Here is a 12,496-nt window from a genome sequence, read left to right on the forward strand (position 1 = left end):
TTGATCCTCTCCAGTTCAGCCATCATCGCTCTCCTGTGGGCCTGGTTGTCTATGTTATAGGGAGCTCTGGTCAGCTCCTCATCACCGAGCATCAACAATAACCTGAGAGATATATCATAAAGCCATTAAATAACCAGGACAGAACTATAGTTCTCCATGTTAACTCATCACTACCTAACATCAACAATAACCTAACCATGAAAGAAAGAGAGCGAGCGAGGAGACAGAGAGAGGGGGAGAAAGAGACCGACAGAGCGAGAGAGCGACAGAGCGAGAGAGCGACAGAGCGAGAGACCGACAGACACAGAGAGCGAGACCGACAGACACAGAGAGCGAGACCGACAGACACAGAGAGCGAGACCGACAGACACAGAGAGCGAGACCGACAGACACAGAGAGCGAGACCGACAGACACAGAGAGCGAGACCGACAGACACAGAGAGCGAGACCGACCGACACAGAGAGCGAGACCGACCGACACAGAGAGCGAGACCGACCGACACAGAGAGCGAGACCGACCGACACAGAGAGCGAGACCGACCGACACAGAGAGCGAGACCGACACAGAGAGAGACCGACACAGAGAGAGAGACCGACACAGAGAGAGAGACCGACACAGAGAGAGAGACCGACACAGAGAGAGAGACCGACACAGAGAGAGAGACCGACACAGAGAGAGAGACCGACACAGAGAGAGAGACCGACACAGAGAGAGAGACCGACACAGAGAGAGAGACCGACACAGAGAGAGAGACCGACACAGAGAGAGAGACCGACACAGAGAGAGAGACAGACACAGAGAGAGACAGACAGACAGAGAGAGACAGACAGACACAGAGAGAGAGAGACAGACACAGAGAGAGACAGACAGACACAGAGAGAGAGAGAGAGAGACAGAGAGAGAGAGAGACAGAGAGAGAGAGACAGAGGAAGGGTTCTTTATAGACAGAGGTCCAAGCCCCAGGCGTTCCAACCAGAAAAGAACCGTACTACAAACATTCCTCACCGTCCATTAACGTTCTCCTGTAGGAAGGGTTCTTTATAGACAGAGGTCCAAGCCCCAAGGTGTTCCAACCAGAACAGAACCTCCTCCGGCGTCCATTTTGACACAGGCTTACTGACCAAGAGGTCATGGACTCCATCTCCACTGGACCAGTGGTACACCAGAAACATCACCTGGTAGGAGAGACACAGATAGGAGAGAGGAGAGACGTGAGACAGGTAGGAGAGAGGAGAGACGTGAGACAGGTAGGAGAGAGGAGAGACGTGAGACAGGTAGGAGAGACACACAGATAGGAGAGACACACAGGTAGGAGGAGAGACCGGTAGGAGAGACAGAGAGGAGAGAGGAGAGACGGGTAGGAGAGACAGAGAGGAGAGAGGAGAGAGAGAGGAGAGAGGAGAGACGGGTAGGAGAGACGTGAGACGGGTAGGAGAGAGGAGAGACGGGTAGGAGAGACGTGAGACGGGTAGGAGAGAGGAGAGACAGGTAGGAGAGAGGAGAGACAGGTAGGAGAGAGGAGAGACAGGTAGGAGAGAGGAGAGACGGGTAGGAGAGAGGAGAGACGGGTAGGAGAGAGGAGAGACGGGTAGGAGAGAGGAGAGACGGGTAGGAGAGAGGAGAGACGGGTAGGAGAGAGGAGAGACAGGTAGGAGAGAGGAGAGACAGGTAGGAGAGAGGAGAGACAGGTAGGAGAGAGGAGAGACAGGTAGGAGAGACACACAGATAGGAGACGTGAGACAGGTAGGGGAGACATGAGACAGGTAGGAGAGACACACAGATAGGAGAGACACACAGGTAAGAGAGACGCGAGACAGGTAGGAGAGACGCGAGACAGGTAGGAGAGACGCGAGACAGGTAGGAGAGACGCGAGACAGGTAGGAGAGACGCGAGACAGGTAGGAGAGACGCGAGACAGGTAGGAGAGACGCGAGACAGGTAGGAGAGACGCGAGACAGATAGGAGAGACACAGATAGGAGAGACACACAGATAGGAGAGACACACAGATAGGAGAGACACACAGATAGGAGAGACACACAGATAGGAGAGACACACAGATAGGAGAGACGTGAGACAGGTAGGAGAGACGTGAGACAGGTAGGAGAGACGTGAGACAGGTAGGAGAGACACACAGATAGGAGAGACGTGAGACAGGTAGGAGAGACGTGAGACAGGTAGGAGAGAGGTGAGACAGGTAGGAGAGAGGAGAGACAGATAGGAGAGAGGAGAGACAGGTAGGAGAGACACGTAGGAGAGACACACAGGTAGGAGAGACACACAGATAGGAGAGACACACAGATAGGAGAGACGTGAGACAGGTAGGAGAGACGTGAGACAGGTAGGAGAGACACACAGATAGGAGAGACGTGAGACAGGTAGGAGAAACGTGAGACAGGTAGGAGAGACACACAGATAGGATAGCCGTGAGACAGGTAGGAGAGACACAGAGAGGAGAGAAGTGAGACGGGTATGAGTGAAGTAGACAGTATGAGAGAGGAGAGACGGGTAGGAGAGAGGAGAGACGGGTAGGAGAGAGGAGAGACGGGTAGGAGAGAGGAGAGACGGGTAGGAGAGAGGAGAGACGGGTAGGAGAGAGGGGAGACGGGTAGGAGAGAGGGGAGACGGGTAGGAGAGAGGGGAGACGGGTAGGAGAGAGGGGAGACGGGTAGGAGAGAGGAGAGAGGGAGAGGAGAGAGGTCAGGTTACAGACAGGTGTGAGACGGGCATATAGGTGAGACAGGCATAGAGGTGAGAAACAGACAGATGAAACAGAAAGTCAATTCCCACTAGTTTCGCACATACTAACATGAAGCATTCAGACTGTCATTCAAATAAACAGAGACAATCAGACAGACAGACAGACAGACAGACAGACAGACAGACAGACAGACAGACAGACAGACAGACAGACAGACAGAGCTTGTCTCACGGTGATGGAGACTAGACAGACAGACAGACAGACAGACAGACAGACAGACAGACAGACAGACAGACAGACAGACAGACAGACAGACAGACAGACAGACAGACAGACAGACAGACAGACAGACAGACAGACAGACAGACAGACAGACAGACAGACAGACAGACAGACAGACAGACAGAGACAGACAGACAGACAGACAGACAGACAGACAGACAGACAGACAGACAGACAGACAGACAGACAGACAGACAGACAGACAGACAGACAGACAGACAGACAGACAGACAGACAGACAGACAGACAGACAGACAGACAGACAGACAGACAGTTATTCCCTCTTCAGGAGGGAGGAGAGAGACAGACAGACAGACAGACAGACAGACAGACAGACAGACAGACAGACAGACAGACAGAGACAGACAGACAGACAGACAGAGACAGACAGACAGACAGGACTGCCACGCAGAAAGATATACACAGACGTTGCTCTCTTACTGCCACATGATCAGAACAAATAGACAAACCACACACACTGTGACCCTTCAACTTTGACCATTTCTGCAACACAGAGAGAAAAGTCAGCTGACACACACACTACAATCACTCCTGTCCCCCCCACACTACAATCATTCCTGTCCCCCCCACACTACAATCACTCCTGTCCCCCTCCCACACACTACAATCATTCCTGCCCCCCCCACTACAATCATTCCTGTCCCCCCACACTACAATCATTCCTGTCCCCCCACACTACAATCATTCCTGTCCCCCCCACACTACAATCATTCCTGTCCCCCCCACACTACAATCATTCCTGTCCCCCCACACTACAATCATTCCTGTCCCCCCACACTACATTTACATTTACATTTAAGTCATTTAGCAGACGCTCTTATCCAGAGCGACTTACAAATTGGTGCATTCAATCATTCCTGTCCCCCCACACTACAATCATTCCTGTCCCCCACACACTACAATCATTCCTGTCCCCCCACACTACAATCATTCCTGTCCCCCCACACACTACAATCATTCCTGTCCCCCCACACACTACAATCATTCCTGTCCCCCCACACACAATCACACTACAATCATTCCTGTCCCCCCCCCACACTACAATCATTCCTACAATCATTCCCCCACACTACAATCATTCCTGTCCCCCCCACACTACAATCATTCCTGTCCCCCCCACACTACAATCATTCCTGTCCCCCCCCTATTAACATTACTCCCCCCACACACACACAATCACTCCTGTCCCCCCCCACACACACAATTTCCTGTCCCCCCACACTACAATCATTCCTGTCCCCCCCCACTACAATCATTCCCTGTCCCCCACACTACAATCATTCCTGTCCCCCCACACTACAATCATTCCTGTCCCCCCACACTACAATCATTCCTGTCCCCCCCACACTACAATCATTCCTGTCCCCCCCCCCCCACACTACAATCATTCCTGTCCCCCCCCACACTACAATCATTCCTGTCCCCCCACACTACAATCATTCCTGTCCCCCCACACTACAATCATTCCTGTCCCCCCCCCCACTACAATCATTCCTGTCCCCCCACTACAATCATTCCTGTCCCCCCAAATCTGTCCCCCCCACACTACAATCATTCCTGTCCCCCCACACTACAATCATTCCTGTCCCCCCACACACTACAATCATTCCTGTCCCCCCCACACACTACAATCATTCCTGTCCCCCCCCACACTACAATCATTCCTGTCCCCCCCACACTACAATCATTCCTGTCCCCCCCCACACTACAATCATTCCTGTCCCCCCACACTACAATCATTCCTGTCCCCCCACTACAACATTCCTGTCCCCCATTCCTGTCCCCCCACTACAATCATTCCTGTACCCCCCACCCCCCCACACACTACAATCATTCCTGTCCCCCACACACTACAATCATTCCTGTCCCCCCCCACTACAATCATTCCTGTCCCCCCACACTACAATCATTCCTGTCCCCCCACACACTACAATCATTCCTGTCCCCCCCCCCACACTACAATCATTCCTGTCCCCCACACTACAATCATTCCTGTCCCCCCCACACTACAATCATTCCTGCCCCCCCCCCACACTACAATCATTCCTGTCCCCCCACACTACAATCATTCCTGTCCCCCCACACTACAATCATTCCTGTCCCCCCACACACTACAATCATTCCTGTCCCCCCACACTACAATCATTCCTGTCCCCATAACACTACAATCATTCCTGTCCCCCCACACTACAATCATTCCTGTCCCCACACTACAATCATTCCTGTACTACAATCATTCCTGTCCCCCCCACACACTACAATCATTCCTGTCCCCCCCCCACACACTACAATCATTCCTGTCCCCCCACACTACCCCCCCACACTACAATCATTCCTGTCCCCCCACACTACAATCATTCCTGTCCCCCCACACACTACAATCATTCCTGTCCCCCCCCCACACTACAATCATTCCTGTCCCCCCCACACTACAATCATTCCTGTCCCCCCCAAACACAATCATTCCTGTCCCCCCCACACACTACAATCATTCCTGTCCTCCCCCACACTACAATCATTCCTGTCCTCCCCCCACACTACAATCATTCCTGTCCCCCCCCCATTCCCCCCCACTACAATCATTCCTGTCCCCCCACACATTACAATCATTCCTGTCCCCCACACTACAACATTCCTACTAATCATTCCTGTCCCCCCCACACTACAATCATTCCTGTCCCCCACACACTACAATCATTCCTGTCCCCCCCCACACTACAATCATTCCTGTCCCCCCACACTACAATCATTCCTGTCCCCCCCCCCCACACTACAATCATTCCTGTCCTCCCCCCCACTAATCACTGTCCCCCCACACACAATCATTCCTGTCCCCCCCCACACACTACAATCATTCCTGTCCCCCCACACTACAATCATTCCTCCCCCCCCACACTACAATCATTCCTGTCCCCCCCACACTACAATCATTCCTGTCCCCTCCCCCACACTACAATCATTCCTGTCCCCCCACACTACAATCATTCCTGTCCCCCCACACTACAATGATCCTGTTCCACACTACAATCATTCCTGTCCCCCCCCACACACACTAATCATTCCTGTCCCCCCCACACTACAATCATTCCTGTCCCCCCACACTACAATCATTCCTGTCCCCCCCCCACACTACAATCATTCCTGTCCCCCCCCCCCCACACTACAATCATTCCTGTCCCCCCCCCCCACACCACAATCATTCCTGTCCCCCCACACTACAATCATTCCTGTCCCCCCCACACTACAATCATTCCTGTCCCCCCCCACACTACAATCATTCCTGTCCCCCACACTACAATCATTCCTGTCCCCCACACTACAATCATTCTGTCCCCCCACACTACAATCATTCCTGTCCTCCCCCCACACACTAATCATTCCTGTCCCCCCCCACACACTACAATCATTCCTGTCCCCCCACACTACAATCATTCCTGTCCCCCCACACTACAATCATTCCTGTCCCCCCCCCCCACAACAATCATTCCTGTCCCCCCCACACTACAATCATTCCTGTCCCCCACACTACAATCATTCCTGTCCCCCCCACACTACAATCATTCCTGTCCCCCCCACACTACAATCATTCCTGTCCCCCCCACACTACAATCATTCCTGTCCCCCCCACATACAATCATTCCTGTCCCCCTCCCCCCCACACTACAATCATTCCTGTCCCCCCCCACACTACAATCATTCCTGTCCCCCCCACACTACAATCATTCCTGTCCCCCCTCCACACTACAATCATTCCTGTCCCCCCCACACTACAATCATTCCTGTCCCCCCACACTACAATCATTCCTGCCCCCCCACACACTACAATCATTCCTGTCCCCACACACTACAATCATTCCTGTCCCCCCCCACACTACAATCATTCCTGTCCCCCCCCCCACACTACAATCATTCCTGTCCCCCCCACACACTACAATCATTCCTGTCCTCTCCCCCCCCCCCCACATTCCTGACCTCTCCCACTACAATCATTCCTGTCCTCTCCCCCCCACCCACTACAATCATTCCTGTCCCCCCCCCATCACACACTACAATCATTCCTGTCCCCTCTGACCTCTCCCCCCCACCACTACAATCATTCCTGTCCCCCCCTACACTACAATCATTCCTGTCCCCCCACACTTCAATCATTCCTGTCCCCCCCACACACTACAATCATTCCTGTCCCCCCCCACACTACAATCATTCCTGCCCCCTTTCACACTACACACTACAACCCCCACTCTGATTCCTCTCCCCATCAAACCCCCTCCCTCTGACCTCTCAATCATCAAACCCCCCCCCTCTCTGACCTCCTCCCCATCAAAACCTCTCCCCTCCTCAATCTCTGACCTCTCCCCATCAAACCCTCCTCTCTCTGACCTCTCCCCCATCAAAGCCCCCTCTCTCTGACCTCTCCCCATCAAACCCCCTCCCCCTCTCCTCTCTCTGACCTCTCCCCATCAAACCCCTCCTCTCTGACCTCTCCCCATCAAACCCCTCCCTCTCTCTCTGACCTCTCCCCATCAAACCCCTCTCTGACCCTCTCTGACCTCTCCCCATCAAACCCCTCTCTCTCTGACCTCTCCCCATCAAACCCCTCCCTCTCTGACCTCTCCCCATCAAACCCCCTCCCTGACCTCTCTGACCTCTTTGACCATCTCAAACCCCTCCCTGACCTCTCCCCATCAAACCCCTCCCTCTGACTCTCCCCATCAAACCCCCCTGACCTCCTCTCCTCTGACCTCTCCCCATCAAACCCCTCCTCTCTCTGACCTCTCCCCATCAAACCCCCCCCCTCCCTCTGACCTCTCCCCATCAAACCCCCTCCTCTCTGACCTCTCCCCATCAAACCCCCCTCTCTCTCTGACCTCTCCCCATCAAACCCCCTCCCTCTGACCTCTCCCCATCAAACCCCCTCCCTCTCTCTCTGACCTCTCCCCATCAAACCCCCTCTCTCTGACCTCTCCCCTCAAACCCCCTCCCCTCTCTGACCTCTCCCATCAAACCCCCTCTGACCTCTCCCCTCAAACCCCTCCTCTCTGACCTCTCCCCATCAAACCCCTCCTCTCTGACCCTCTCCCCATCAAACCCCCTCTCTCTCTGACCTCTCCCCATCAAACCCCCTCCCCTCTCTGACCTCTCCCCATCAAACCCCCTCCTCTCTCTGACCTCTCCCCATCAAACCCCCTCCTCTCTCTGACCTCTCCCCATCAAACCCCCTCCTCTCTGACCTCTCCCCATCAAACCCCCTCCTCTGACCTCTCCCATCAAACCCCCTCCTCTCTGACCCCTCCTCAAACCCTTCTGACCTCTCCCCATCAAACCCCTCCCTCTGACCTCTCCCCATCAAACCCCTCCTCTGACCTCTCCCCATCAAACCCCTCTCTCTCTCTGACCTCTCCCCATCAAACCCCCTCCCTCTGACCTCTCCCCATCAAACCCCTCCCCTCTCTGACCTCTCCCCATCAAACCCCTCCCTCTCTCTGACCTCTCCCCATCAAACCCCTCCCTCTCTGACCTCTCTCCCCATCAAACCCCTCCCTCTGACCTCTCCCCATCAAACCCTCCCTCTGACCTCTCCCCATCAAACCCCCCTCTGACCTCTCCCCATCAAACCCCACTCTCTCTGACCTCTCCCCATCAAAACCTCTCCCCATCTCCCTGACCTCTCCCCATCAAACCCCACCCCTGAACCTCTCTCTGACCTCTCCCCATCAAACCCCCTCCTCCCTCTTTGACCTCTCCCCATCAAACCCCCCCTCCCTCTGACCTCCCCCTCTCTGACCTCTCCCCATCAAACCCCCTCCTCTCTCTGACCTCTCCCCATCAAACCCCTCTCTCTGACCTCTCCCCATCAAACCCCCTCCCTCTCTGACCCTCCCCATCAAACCCCCTCCCTCTCTCTGACCTCTCCCCATCAAACCCCCCCTCTCTCTGACCTCTCCCCATCAAACCCCCTCCCTCTCTCTGACCTCTCTCCCCATCAAACTCCCCTCTCATCAAACCCCTCTCTGACCTCTCCCCATCAAACCCCTCCTCTGACCTCTCCCCATCAAACCCCCCCTCCCTCTGACCTCTCCCCATCAAACCTCCCCCAAACCCCCCCTCTGACCCTCTCCCCCATCAAACCCCCTCCCCTCTCTGACCTCTCCCCATCAAACCCCCCTCCCTCTCTCTGACCTCTCCCCATCAAACCCCCCCTCCCTCTGACCTCTCCCCATCAAACCCCCTCCCTCTCTGACCTCTCCCCATCAAACCCCCTCTCTCCTCTGACCTCTCCCATCAAACCCCCCCTCCCTCTGACCTCTCCCCATCAAACCCCTCCCCTCTCCTGACCCTCTCCCCATCAAACCCCTCCCTCTGACCTCTCCCCATCAAAGCCCCTCCTCTGACCTCTCCCCATCAAACCCCCCTCGACCTCTCCCAAACCCCTCCCTCTCTCCAAACCTCTCCCTCCGACCCCTCTCTCCTACCTCTCAAACTCTCCTCTGACTCCCAACCCCCCTCTCCCGACCTCTCCCAAACCCCTCCTCCGACCTCTCTCCCATCAAACCCCCCTCCTCTCCTACCCTCCAACCCCCCTCTCTCCTATCAACCCCCCCCTCCCTCTTACCTCCCAAACCCCCCCCTCCCCTCAAACCCCCTTCTCTTACCTCTCCCAAACCCCCCTCCGACCTCCTCCCCAAACCCCCCTCTCTCCGACCTCTCCCAAACCCCCCTCTCTCTCTTACCTCTCCCAAACCCCCTCCTCCTCTCCAAACCCCTCCCTCTCTCCCCAACCCCTCTCTCCTACCTCTCCCAAACCCCCTCTCTCCTACCTCTCCCAAACCCCCTCTCTCCTTACCTCCCAAACCCCCCTCTTACCTCTCCCAAACCCCCCCTCCTTACCTCTCCCAAACCCCTCCCTCTACCTCTCCCAAATCCCCTTCCTCTCCCAAACCCCTCTCTCTACCTCTCCCAAACCCCTCCCTCTCTCTCTACCTCTCCCAAACCCCTCCCTCCCTCCCAAAACCCCCTCCTCTCTTACCTCTCCCAAACCCCCTCCTCTTACCTCTCCTAAACCTCTCTTATCTTCCCAAACTCCTCCTCTTACCTCTCTCCTCCCAAACCCCCTTCTCTTACCTCTCCCAAACCCCCTCCCTCTCTCTTACCTCTCCCAAACCCCCTCCCTCTTTTCTCTTACCTACCTCCCCAAACCCCTCCTCTCTCTTACCTTTTTTTTTTTTTTATTTTTCTCCCAAACCCCTCCCTCTCCTCTTACCTCTCTCCCAAACCCCTCCCCCTCCCTCTCTCTTACCTCTCCCAAACCCCTCCCTCTCTCTTACCTCTCCCAAACCTCCTCCCCCTCCCTCTCCCTTACCTCTCCCAAACCCCCTCCCTCTCTTACCTCTCCCAAACCCCCTACCTCCTCTTACCGCGACACAGGTGAGTGCAGTGAGAACTCCAGAGAAGAACCCTCCTGCTCCTCTACCAGGACTGGTCTTGGGGATTCCTCTGGCTGCCTGATCACCATACCTACAGACAGGTTAGACACAGACAGACAGGTTAGACACAGACAGACAGGTTAGACACAGACAGACAGGTTAGACAGGCTACAGACCGGTAACAGACATGCTACAGACAGGTAACAGACATGCTACAGACAGGTAACAGACATGCTACAGACAGGTAACAGACATGCTACAGACAGGTAACAGACATGCTACAGACAGGTAACAGACATGCTACAGACAGGTAACAGACATGCTACAGACAGGTAACAGACATGCTGGTTGGAGCGAGTGGTCGCATCTGCACTTCGCTCCCGCGGGTAGTATAACTTTTTCATTATATTTCATTATAGCACAACGGTTTGATTTGTCTAATCTTAGCAATTTCTTCTCAGCTAGCTACATAGCCGTCTTTGTATCAAAGATAATTGCGTAATTATCGTATTTCGCCGTCCTAACGTAGTCTTCACTAGCCAGCTAGCTAACGTCCACTGATTAGCTGCACTGGAGAAACTATTACACTCAACTGAACGACTTGATTAGTGTAGTGTTAGCTAGCTACATAGCTGTCTTTGCTGTCTTCGTATCATCGTATCCAAGATAATTGTGTTGTTTAGGTTTAGAGTGTGTAGTCTTAGAGTGATTATCTTAATTTACCGAGGTTAGCTAGCCAGCTATTTGTCGTCCTTAACGTAGGTGACTCTGCTAGCTAGCCAACGCTAGCCAACGTCTTCTGTATAGAACTCAACAACCCGGTCGCATTCACAGGTAGTATCACATTTTTTCATTTCATTACAGTACAACGGTTTGATTTGTTTGATCTTAGCTAGCTACATAGCCGTCTTTGTATCAAAGATAACTGTGTAGTCAGAGCGATTTTCTAGGTTAGCTAGCCAGCTATTGTCGTTGTTTTAACGCAACGTAACGTAAACAACACTACTTGCTAGCCAGCTAGCCTCCGAATAGCAACACTGCAGAAACTATTACACTCAACGGAACGACTTGATTAGTATAGTGTCAACAACGCACCCACTGCCAGCTGGCCTACTTCAGCAGTACTGTATCATTTTAATCATTTTAGTCAATAAGATTCTTGCTACGTAGCTTAACTTTCTGAACATTCGAGACGTGTAGTCCACTTGTCATTCCAATCTCCTTTGCATTAGCGTAGCCTCTTCTGTAGCCTGTCAACTATGTGTCTGTTTATCCCTGTTCTCTCCTCTCTGCACAGACCATACAAACGCTCCACACCACGTGGCCACCCTACTCTGGTGGTCCCAGCGCGCACGACCCACGTGGAGTTCCAGGTCTCCGGTAGCCTCTGGAACTGCCAATCTGCGGTCAACAAGGCAGAGTTCATCTCAGCCTATGCCTCCCTCCAGTCCCTCGACTTCTTGGCACTGACGGAAACATGGATCACCACAGACAACACTGCTACTCCTACTGCTCTCTTCGTCCGCCCACGTGTTCTCGCACACCGAGAGCGTCTGGTCAGCGGGGTGGTGGCACCGGGATCCTCATCTCTCCCAAGTGGTCATTTCTCTTTCTCCCCTTACCCATCTGTCTATCGCCTCCTTTGAATTCCATGCTGTCACAGTTACTAGCCCTTCAAGCTTAACATCCTTATCATTTATCGCCCTCCAGGTTCCTCGGAGAGTTCATCAATGAGCTTGATGCCTTGATAAGCTCCTTTCCTGAGGACGGCTCACCTCTCACAGTTCTGGGCGACTTTAACCTCCCCACGTCTACCTTTGACTCTTCCTCTCTGCCTCTTCTTTCCACTCCTCTCCTTTTTGACCTCACCTCTCACCTTCCCCCTACTCACAAGGCAGGCAATACGCTCGACCATTTTTACTAGATGCTGTTCTTCCGCTTAACCTCATTGCAACTCCTCCAAGTCTCCGACCACTGCCTTGTATCCTTTTCCCTCTCGCTCTCATCCAACACCTCCCACACTGCCCCTACTCGGATGGTATCGCGCCGTCCCAACCTTCGCTCTCTCCC

The 12,496-nt window shown here is 53.9% G+C and overlaps 1 long non-coding RNA gene across 1 annotated transcript; it reads right to left on the bottom strand.

Annotated features, from left to right (window-relative positions):
• LOC124030045 lies at positions 1-10,538 on the bottom strand. Its single transcript, XR_006837888.1, has 3 exons — positions 10,418-10,538; positions 1,007-1,176; positions 1-102 (listed from the first exon to the last, which is right to left on the bottom strand). It is a non-coding gene; the product is annotated as an uncharacterized LOC124030045 (long non-coding RNA).
• Positions 10,539-12,496: the final 1,958 nt, after the last annotated feature.

The sequence above is a fragment of the Oncorhynchus gorbuscha genome, unplaced genomic scaffold, assembly GCF_021184085.1.
Source record: "Oncorhynchus gorbuscha isolate QuinsamMale2020 ecotype Even-year unplaced genomic scaffold, OgorEven_v1.0 Un_scaffold_9018, whole genome shotgun sequence".
Lineage (NCBI taxonomy): Eukaryota > Metazoa > Chordata > Actinopteri > Salmoniformes > Salmonidae > Oncorhynchus > Oncorhynchus gorbuscha.